A 12,385-nucleotide genomic window follows, 5' to 3' on the forward strand; every position below is an offset into this window, starting at 1 on the left:
ACGGGTCAAAATTGTCTGTACCGATTGAAAATTTTTCCTAAATATTTTCTTGGCATTCTAATGCCATAGGAACCTCAATGACCCTTCTCTGAAGTCCCAAAAATTATTTTATGAATGTTTACCCGGGTCTAGGGCTCCTAGTTGCGAGAACCGCAACTTCCCTCTGGGTTACACATCGCTTGGGCACCGGCTCATTTAACTTAGTTGTATTTTATTTCTAAAATTTTTACTAAATTTTTCTTATCAATATTTGAGTTATTTATGGTTCCTCACTTTAGTTTAAATATTTTTCCGAACGTTCTAGCTGTCCGGACCGACACCGGTCACTGGAATAGTAGAATGTACGGAGTTGCTACCGGGAGGGTGTTACATAATTAAAGACTTATTAAAGTATAAATGTCATTAGAAATGTCAAAGAAAAATTAATAAATTAGTATAAATGAAAAACGAAAATTAAAGAAATCGGCGGTACAAGGAATAAATCGGTAGCACCGAAAAAGTCTGAATTTGACTCGAAGAGGGGCATTTTGGTCAATTGACACTTAGAGTTGACTTTTGATCTAAATGTCCATGAAAAATAAATAATATTAAATTTGAAAATGCGATGAAAAATTAGAAATCATAAATATAGAATAATTAAGGAAAATTAAAGGGGTGTAATTAGAATTTATTAAAGTTAATTAGTGGAGCACTATATAGGATTTAATGGGATATAAAAAGGCCCACAGTGGACAGATTTCTCCACTTAAAGTCATCTTCAACCTTCATTTCTTCTTCTTACCGACTTGTTCCACTCCCATAAAGCTCCATTACCACACCTTGCATGGAGCTTCACTCTACCATGATCAAGCCGTAGTTCCTTCAAAAGTTCTTCACTAAACCTTGTCTACACACCTTGGGCAGTAATAAGGGAGTAAGAAAGATAAGTTTTGGTGAGGTTTTGAAGAAGTCCAAAAGAGGTAAGTGGTTGTTTTCAATTCTTGTTTCATTAAAAGTGTAACCAAGGTTGTGGGTAGTTGATTTATAGAAGAATTTTTTATGTTTGATGAATTATTGGAGTTGAGCCATTTCGGCAGCCATGAAACCTCACCATGAACAGCTTGTCCTTGCATGTAAATGGTTGTTTGGATGTTGATTTAAATGTTTAATTGTATTGAAGTTGAATTCCATGTGTAAAGTTTGATTTGTAAGCTTGAAAAGTGAAAATGGAAGTTGATGGGTATGTGCAAACTTATGGCAGCCTCATGAAGAAGATTGAAGTGTTTAAGTTCATGAAATATTGTTGAATTATGTTGCTTAGGGTGGCAGCATATCTATGTGAATAATTGTTTGGGTTTGGACATGTAAATAGGGTATGTTCATGTGGTTAAATTGTGTAAATGGACTTTGGAAAATTCTGGGTTATAATGTGTATGTTGAGAATGGTTACTAGCTGTCCAAAATGACCAAAATGTGTTGTAAAGTGTGTTAATGGTATGGTACAAACTAAAATTGGCATGAAAGGTGAACTTGGTAAGTATTGGATGTGTAATTGGTAAGTGTTGAATAATATGTAACAGGGCAGTGTACATTTTAGCTTAGAACCTTAAGTGTGTGACTTTAATTGGTATGAGACCAATTGGAGGTGAAACTAGGTACAAAATGTGCCAACTTTCATGAAGGAAGCTTACCTAAATTCTGTCTAGAAGATAACTTGAAAAATAACCAAATCCAGATTACTGACTTGAAAGCCTGAAAATTGACCATTTGAGCAATATTTAGTTTTTTTACCATAACTTACTCAAAACAGATCCAAATGACCTGAAATTTTTACCATGAATAGTTTAGACATAGATCTATAGTTCTTATGAAGACACCAAAGCCTAGAAATCGCCAGAACCAAGTCAAATAGCTTGCATAATTTTAGGTATCAAAACTGGCCGAACCAAAAGTGTCCTAAAAATTACCTAAGCCTACCATTTTAGTGCATTCTGTCCAGTATTGGTAAATTGACCATATCTTGGTCTACACAACTCAGAATGACCTGAAATTTTGCCCCGCGTGCAATAAGACAAAGACCTACAATGTAACACCCCCGTTTGCATAGCCTGGTATATTTCACTGTTCCGGTGACCGGTGTCAGTCCGGACAATTATTGGGATTAGAGCCACACCTAAGACAATTTGAGAAGCCATAAACACAAATAATTAGTAATGTTTAATTAGTTAACTATAAATAAGAAAAACAGAACATAAGAGGTTAAACGAGCCGAGAGTCACAGCGATGAGTGACCTCCTCGGGAACGACTGCGAAGTCATTTTAAACTCAAATTTCGAACCGTAAAAAGTGACGCTGCGGTCCTTAGGACCCTTATGAACACAGTGGAAAAGAGAAAATCATGAAAAATAACTGTTAAGTCAGTCAAATAATTAGGTCAGGGAGCCGGAAGAAATATTGGATTATTTGCAAACCGGGATGAACTGCGAGGGCAATTTGGTCAATTGACCCGAGAGTGACTCGACATAACTGACAAATAAAATCGGAGAAAAGAAAATTTTGGAATCGACAATAGAATTAAAGAACTAATAGAAAAATAAATAGAAAAAAAAAAGAAAAGGAAAGAGGTTGGAAAAGTCAAAGTTGATGACATCACTAATGATGTCATAAACAAATTAATTAAGTGAATTATTAAATTGGAATTTGTGGTCTTCCATAAGCCAAAAGAGATAAAAGAAAAGAAAAAAAAAATTTTGATTACTTCTCCATTCTCCATTCCCGTCACTCCTTCTCCCTCATTCATCTCATTTCATTTCCACCATTAACACCCTTCTCAAGCTTTCAAAAGCTTGATTTTATGTTATAAACTCCCTAACTCCTTTAAGTAAGTCTTGTTCTTGGACTTTAACAAGCATCTTGACAACAAAAAGAAGAGGAAAGAAAGAAGATTTGAAGAGGGAGAAATTCAACAAAAGAGGTTAGTGGTTAGTTTTTAATATTATGTTTAAATTCATTATTAAGTAGTTGAATTACTTTAGAAATTGTTGAAAAATGAAATGAAATAAATTGTTGAAGGGCCAAACCTAAATTTTAGTCAACTAGGGTTTGAGGATGTGTATGCATGAACTTGGTGAAATTAAAGGTGTATGTGAGCTTATTGGTGTTGAATGATCATGATTAAATGTTTTGAATTAGTTAAATGCAACAATTTAGTATGATTAGGGTTTGGAGGCCTAGGGTTTTGAGGCAAAATTTGGAGAAATGCATAAATGGCATGTTTGACCTATTGTGAAGTGAAATAATGGTCAATTATAACCAAATAACTTGTGTGGGAATGATAGGAATGAAAACTAAATTCGGAGGTAAATGGTCATGCTGCTGGCAGCATGACCAAACCCACTTTGAAGGACCAAAACTCAAATTTTACAAGTCCAATTGATATGCCACCAATTGGAGATGAAAATAGACATAAAAGAGCACAATTTTCATTAAGGAACCATGACCAAAAACTGACCAAAACTTGGTGAAACAATTGACCAAAGTGAATTGATAGCAGGCTGCCCTCAAGATTAAACTGACCAAATGAACAGTAACTGTTCATTTGGTCATAACTCGAGCTAGGTAGGTCAAATTGACCTGAAATTTTACCAGCAATTAGATATGATATAGACCTAAAACTTTCATGAAGAACACCAACCAAAATTAGGCCATTAACCCTTTCAAAATCATTGAGCAAAATTAAATTACTGTACTGCAACTCTGCAGATTTTCAGTTGAGCAGCAATGTTTGGATAGCTATAACTCCCTCTAGAAAACTCGGATTTAGGCGATTCTTGAACCGATGGAAACGTAAGACATAGTACAACATTTCATATGAAGAAAGTGAGACCAAATTATGAACTTAACTTGATCAAATTATTAACCAAAGTTGGACCAAAAATCTGCCAGCACCAAAATCTCAGTATGAACAGTGCACGTGAACAGTAAACTTATTTTGGCCATAACTTGAGCTACAAAACTCTGATTGAGGTGATCCAAAAATGAGAATACACTTAAGACAATAAGGAACATTTTCTATGAAGGAAGTTTTGTCAAATTCCAACAGTAGATCGACCAATGGAATAGTGCAACTTCGGAGCACAAAACCGAAAATTGGCAATTTTGCCAAAATGACCTATGCTTTGAAAAAGTGACCAAAACCAACAAGTTTAATGAACAAAATGTGGTATGTGGGTGAAGTTGGAGTTCCCATACCTATTAATCCTTAGAAAGTCAATTATTTGACTTAAATAGTGCAGTGAATAGTAACCCGAAACACAAAATTTTGAAAACGTCGAATTTAACACGTTAGAAATAGGTAAATGCGAAGTTAAAATTTATTTTGGGATTTATGTTAAGTTCTAGTACTGAAACATTGTAAAATTTTGTGTTTCAGTTGAAAAGAATATCAGGAAGGAACCCGAGGAAACGAGTCGAGGCTAAGGGACGACTCGCTTGAGGTTTGTGCACAATAAACCCTATTTAAACATTTTTTCCTTGAAAAATTGATTTATTACGCATTATGAATTTATGAACTTTTGTGTTGCCACCTTGTGATCAAATTGTAACTTTGGAAATGGATTGATTTTTGTATGCAATATTTGAATGAAATGTTTGAAACGAATTTTTGATTCACACTTAGCATGACAGTTACTTATTATTCCTCCTCCATTTATGGGGTTGAGATCGTTTATTTTCCTCCCTCTCTGGCTTGCCAGTTGAGGTTGTAGGTCGGATGAGTACTCATTAGCTAGCTAGCCACCTCCCTCATTGGTTTCGATTAATGGGGTTGAGATTGCTTTGTCGTGGTGTACAACACGGCATTGATCGGAAATTTTGTGTCATGGCTTAAGTTGTGTACGACTTTGGCAACACTGTGTTTATGCAATTGTTTGACTAAACTGTTGTTTAATATATTATTTGACAAAATGAGTTGTTATGAGCTTTGATATTTGCGAAATGTGATTGTGAAGTATTCAAATTATGTTTCATCAATAAATGATTTATGTATCGCATTTTAAATCTTTATTGTGCACCACTGAGTATGTTTATACTCAGCGATAGTTTAATGTACTGTCGCAGATAAAAGCAAGGAGAAAGCAGCAGAGTGAGCTGCGGGATTGACAAGATCTTTTTGATCCCTTTTTGTACGGGTATTGTTTTATACCCTTATAGTTATTTTGATGTAAATACTGTAATGTCATAAGTATCAATGTAAATTGAGCAGTTGTAAATAAATTGTAATAATATTATTTTGGATTTTCTTCTGTAAATTTGATATTGTACATATGGATTTTCTGCCTTATGTTTTGTGAATGGAATTATTGAACCTACTGAGTTGACAAATTTGACTTGGATTGTGAAACTGTTTTAAAATGGATTGACTTGAGTTGAATTGTGATTTATTGGAGGTTGGGAGTTGTAAAATAGTTTTGGAAGTGCTTTTTACAGGTATTTGAAGAACTGGTTTCTCAAAATACAGAGGGAACTCTGTCAAAATTTTTATAAAATTTGCGACAAAATTTGAATGGACAAAAATTTTTACTAGTATTTAAACTTTGAATAAATGCTTTTTAATTCTTACCAAAATGCTCACCACTTCCAAAATGTAAGAAAATTTTTTTAAAATCCCTTGTAGGGTACTTAATGAGTTATCGGTAGGTGAAGTTCGGTAGTTCATTAAGTATTCTACGGGAGCATGCTATGCCTTACGGAGGGGTAAGGTGTGACATACAAGTTTGTAGTTTGGACCAAAACTAGAAAACTGAGGGAATTAGGTCGTCCAACTAGGTCAAAATAGTACAGCGAAATCCGGTAAATTACAATAAAATGCAATACACTTGGAAATGAAATTGGTAACATACACCAACACTAAAGGGCTCTAAAATGTGACATATTGGGAACATTAAAATTAATTCACCTAGAGTGCATTAAAGGTCAATATTATAGGTTGACTAATGAAATGAATTGAAGAGAATAGTACCAAGAAAATTTAGATATTGGATTTTATTGTTAGAAACAATTTAACTGAGTACTGAAACACTTTAAATTGTGTGTTTCAGTTGAAAAAGATATTGAGAAGCATAAGGAACATTGAGTTAAGGCCTAGGGGAAACTCAAATTAGGTTTGTGCACAACTAGTTTTTAACTGATTTTGTTTTGAATATTTCATATGATTAAATGATATATTTTTCTTATGTATTATGTTTAACAAGCATTGGATTTAATTTAATGATTATTGAAATTGTTATAGTATGTATGAATTTAGCTTTGTGAAATGGTATTTTCACAAGTATTAAGCATTGTTGCGGATTGAATAAATTATGTTTTGGAAAATTATGATAGAACATGTTTTGAATTGTGATGGGCAATTTGCATGGAAAAATGCAAATTTATGATTTGAATTGTGATGAGCATAAAAATTATTGGATATTGGAATTGACTTTGAATCGAATTGTATTGTGATTTATGCTCACTAAAAGGATTGTGATATTGTTTTATATCTCACTATAGATGCTTAACTAGGTTATTATCCTTCTTTCTCATTTGTTGAGAAGACAATGGAGTTAGTTGTGTTTTGATTACCATGGTACGTGCACAAGCTTAGATTCTCCTCTTATTAGAGGTTAGATCTAAGTTTTTTATGTTATGGCCCTTTCAATAGATTCATTGTTGTGGTGTGTATTGTGCACGATGATTCGACCTCCCCGACCATAAGGAGTTAGAATTCGATTCGACCTCCCCGACCATAGGGAGTTAGAATCACCCCGAAGATGGCCCTTTCGGATTAGTCTTGCATAGTTAATGAGATAAATAATGGTTTTTGAGATAAAGAATGGTTTTCAAGATAAAGAATGGTTTTCAAGATAAAGAATGGTTTTTGAATAGTAAAGGATTGTGATTTCAATTATGATTTATGTATAATTGATTTTGTTGGAATTACCTTAAATGGTTAGTTATGATTTGATAAATTGAATTTCGTGATCAAAGTCATTTTATACAAATGATTTATATTACTGGCAATAAATATTTTGAGTTTTGGAATTTGATGAGTATTCAGATTTCCAAATTATTTGCTGTAAATTTTGTCAATGTATATTATACTATGTTTTAAATTATAGTTGTGCACCACTGAGTTCACCACTCAGCGATAGCTTTGTATGTAGTCACAGGTGAAAAGAGCATTGAGCAATTGAGTAAGCTTTTTTGAAGTGACATTCGGATCAGCTCCAGGTATACCATTTACACAGGTTTTGATGTATACATGTAATAATATGTATGTAAATTATTTGAGCAATTTTATAAAAACTCTTATAAAATATTTTGGTATGTAATTAAATGTAAATTATTGTAAATATAAATTTGAGATTTCATTTACTTTGAATAGTTTTGTAATATTAATTTTGAGTCTTGTAATCAATGAAATGCTTCTTTTATGATGAGGTTGGTTTGAAAATTAATTGATTTGATTATTGAGATTTGAGTAATGAAATGAAATGAAGTTTATTGGAGTTGTATTTGAGAAAACATATTAGGAGTATTTTCCTTTGCAGGATTGAAGAACTGTTTTCTCAAAATACAGTCGGCACTTTGCCGAAATTTTGAAAAAAATTTTATAACACCAGATTTTAATCGATGATTTAAAGTTCTTAAAAATTGTTTTAAAATCCCTTATAGTATATCTAGTGAGTTATCGGTGGGCGAAGTACGATAAATCATTAAGTGTACTACGGGATCATGTTACATCTTACAGGGGCGTAGGGTGTGACATTGATTCAGTTGCTACACCAAGTTTTTCCAAGGAAAAACACATGATTTTATCTTTAGATACTTGTCCACCTTACCTGCACTATTATCTCCACTATTTGCAACCACTTAACCATGCACAACATTCTATCCATAAATGATGCACTGCTTCCTCACTTGCAACTACATAACCACCTTATCCACCCATTATCTCCTATAACTTGATCTTGGGAAACCATTAGGTAGTGCCCATTATCTGACAAGTACTTTAATTAAAATAACTTCCCATTGATTTAGTTAATTATTTTAAGTATTTCAACTTTAAATTACTTAATGCTCTCTAACTATTGGTCTTCTATCATCTTAAACTATGGGTCAGGCCATATTAATTGGACAATTTAATTTAATAACTTGAACCCATTAATAAATTGAGACTTAATGTAGGCACATCATATAGACATTTAGGAATCATATTCATTGCATTTTGTTCATTTGTAATTAATTATTGTTTTATTTTTATATGCATTTATTTATCTTTTGAGATTTATTTAAACTGGGTCTGATCCCATGTTTTTGGACTTTATTAGGTATGCATTAATAGTCTAGGAAGGCATGGAAAGGATTGCAGAGGAGTTGGAGTATTAAAATGTAGCTTTAGAGTTCATTGAAGATTACACTAGCCATGTAATAAATTACACGACCCGTGTAAATTAGTTCTTAAAGATTTTAAGTTACATGGCCGTGTAACTAGACCCGCATAATTTTCCTTGACCTGTGCAATCCTTTATGCTAAAGAAACTTAAAAAAATTAAGGGACAAGAAGTTACATGGAGCAGACCCATGTAAACCAAAGCAATTACACAAGCCTAGCTATGACTTGGAGGCAGAATTCTAGACTTGACTTCTCATATTTTCTTTCCTTTCCTGGGGTTTTTCTAAAACTTTTAGGACTCCAAAATAAGGGTTTTTTTATCAGATATAAATACGTGGAATCAGAGCTCACCGCGGGGGAAGAGAGGCCTAATCTTTGTGTCACACCTTACCCCTCCGTAAGGCATAACATGATCCCGTAGTATACCTAATGAATTACCAAACTTCGTCTACTGATAACCCATTAAATACACTACAAGGGATTTTAAACATTTTTTAACTGAAGTGAAGCCAAATAACAAATCTGAAGTATCAATAGTTTTTGTAAAAATTTTAGCAGAATGCCGTCTGTATTTGGAGCAAAACAGTTCTTCAAAAACCTGTAAAAAGCACTTCTAATATATTGTCTAATCCCAAACTCCAATATAGCTCAACTCAAATCAGTGCCCTCAACACAGTTCAAACTCAATTCAATATCATTTTTAATAATTCCAAAGATAAAGTGCAAAATAAATGAGTATTTCAAAAGCTGAGATGAGAGAAGTATAATACAACATTTTTGCAGGCCAAAATAATTTATAACTTTATTTTACAACTGCTCAAGACCAAGTACAATATATACATGCAGTTCACATACATTACAATAATGTTTACAAGGAAGTGGTATACTCAATATACCCAGCAAAATCCCAATGCGAAGTCACAAGTAGCCTACTCTACCGCTTTATCTGTCTGTCTATCTGTGACAACAATGAAAAAGCTATCGCTGAGTAAAATTTACTCAGTGGTGCATAATAATAATTTAAAATGTGGTATATAAAACATTTATTGATAATTCACAATTCAAATGATTCACAATTTCATGTCACAATTTTCAAAGCTCATATAACACAAATTTGATCAAATAATTTAATAATACAGTGTTGCCAATCAATAACACAACTTAGGTCATGACACAAATTTTCCGGACATGCCGTGTTGTACACCACGGCAAGACATACTCACCCCACTAATCGAAATCAATGAGGGAGGTGGCTAGCTAGATAATGAGTACTCATCCATACTCAACTCAGACTGGCAAGTCAAAGAGGGGGGAATGTAGTCATACGCAAGTCAAAGAGGGGGGAATGTAGTCATACTCACCCCATAAATGGAGGAGGAACATAATAATATTGTCATGCCAAGTGTGAATCAAAATAATTCCAAATCACAATATTTAAATATTTCATACAAACCACAAATTACATTTTATCTCAAAATTTCCATTTGCAAGGTAGGCAACATAATAATTTCCAAATAAAATTCCCAAAGCTAAATAAATTTTCTAGCAAAAGCTGTGAATTTAAAAAGTATTGTGTACAGACTTGATTTGAGTCACCCCTAGGCCTTGACTCAATGTCCCTTATGCTTCTCAATATCTTTTTCAACTGAAACACACAATTTAAAGTATTTCAGTACTCATTTAAATTATTTCTAATCATAAGGTTCCATAATTAAATCTTATTGATACTATTCCTTTCATTAGTCAATCTATAATGCTGACCTTTAATGCACACTACGTGAATTAATTTTAATGTTACCAATATGTCACATTTTATAGTCCTCAAGTGTTGGTATATGTTACCAATTTTATTTCCAAGTGTATTGCATTTTATTATAATTTATCGAATTTTGGTATGCTATTTTGACCTAGTCGGATAATCTAGTTCTCTCAGTTTTTGCGTTTTAGTCAGAATTACAAACTTATAGGTTTATGTCTTATTGAACTTTTGCACAAATTTTAGGTCATTTAGAGTTTCCTAGACCAAGTTATGGTCATTTTACCAATACTAGACAGGTTGCACTAAAATGGCAAACTTAGGTCATTTTTAGGTCATTTCCGATTCTGGCAGTTTTTATACCTGAACTTGTGCAAGCATTTTGACTTACTTATGGTCATTTCTTGGTTTTATGATCTCTGCAAAAATGTAGCCCTATGTCTAAGCTTTCCAACCATATAAATTTCAGGTCATTTGGACTTGTTTTGAGTGAGTTATGGCCAAAATACTAACTGCTGTTCAAATGGTCAATTTTTAGGTTTGCAATGTCACCGATCTAGATTTAGTCCTTTTTCATGTCACTTTCTGGACAGAATTTAGGTAGGCTTTGAACATGAAAGTTGACACATTTTGTGCCTAGTTTCACCTCCAATTGGCCTCATACCAATTGGAGTCACACAATTCCATTTATAGCCTAAAACACATATTACCCTTAACACATTTTTGAAGCATTAACCAATCACACATTCAACTAACTATACTTCACTTCCCAAACCTAATTCTGTATTTGTATCATACCACAACCATTCATCACTTTACATTATAGTCACTTTGGGCAGAATATAACCAATTGACAATGCACCAATTACACTTCCATTTCACAATATCCAATTCTAAACAATATATCCACATAATACTCCTAACCATTACATATAACTTTCATCATCAAATTATATATATATTCACTAATAAATCATATACATATGCTGTCACTTTTAGTACCATAATTTAACAAACTTTTCATGAAATTAAACATTTCCAATCTTCACCATAAGGCTGCCCAAGTTACACATATACATCAAGCTTCCATTTTAAATTTTCAAACTTACAATTCAAACTATATACATGGTAAATCACTCCTATACATATAAGCACTTAAATCAACACCTCAACTCACTATTTATATGTAGAAATAATTCATTAACCTTGAGGTTCCATGGCTGTCCAAAACTGGATATATCAATAACTCCTCAAAACTTTAAAATTTCTTCACCAAATCACCTATCTCAAACTAAACATAAACTTTAACAAAGGAAGGATGAAGAAATGAATACTTACCTCTTATGGACTTCCTCAAAACTCCATCAAAACTTTCCTTTCTTGCTCCAAAAATGTTGCCCAAGTTGTATAGAACAACTTTAGTGAAAGGATTTAGTGGAGAAGATGGCTTAAAGTGGATTGCATGAAGCTTGTGGGAGGTTCGGCCATGGAGGATTTGGAAGCTCTAATTTCGACTGGTTGTTCCAAAGCTTGAAGATGAACATGCTGAAGTGTGTGGCTGTCCACTTAAGTGGAAATATCTTCCACTAATCCTCCACTAACATTTATTTAATTCATTTTATAGGTTAAAGTTTAATTATTTAATTTATATCCCATTTCTTTCATCATTTAAATTATGTACCACCATTTTAATTTTCATGAAATTTTCAAAGTATGCTATCACTCATTTTTAATGGACATTGAGATCAAAAGGCAACTCTAGGTGTCAAATGACCAAAATGCCCCTCTTCGGGTTGTATTCCCAATTTTTCGGTAACACCAATTTTTGTTAGTTTCTCAATTTTTTGTTTTTCTTTGTACTAATTAATTAATTTTTCTTTGACATTTCTAATATTATTTATACTTCAATAAGTCTTTAATTATGTCTGGAAACTTAATTCTGAGGGTTCCCCGTGGTCCTGAGGTCGGCTATTACCAGCGTCGTAACTTCCCCGTGCGGTCACCCATCGCTACGGTGCTGGCTCGTTTAACTTAGTTTCATTTTCTATCTTTTATTTTTCCTTAATTTTTCTTGTATTTTCTTTTTATTTATTTCATCATTTCATGTCTAATCACTAATATTTAAGTATAGTTCTAAGCATCCTAGCTGTCCGGACAGACATCGGTCACTGGAACAGTAGAACGCACTACAGAATATAGGGGTGTTACACTTAGCT

The sequence above is a fragment of the Hevea brasiliensis genome, chromosome 6 (genome assembly GCF_030052815.1).
Source record: "Hevea brasiliensis isolate MT/VB/25A 57/8 chromosome 6, ASM3005281v1, whole genome shotgun sequence".
Classification (NCBI taxonomy): Eukaryota; Viridiplantae; Streptophyta; class Magnoliopsida; order Malpighiales; family Euphorbiaceae; genus Hevea; species Hevea brasiliensis.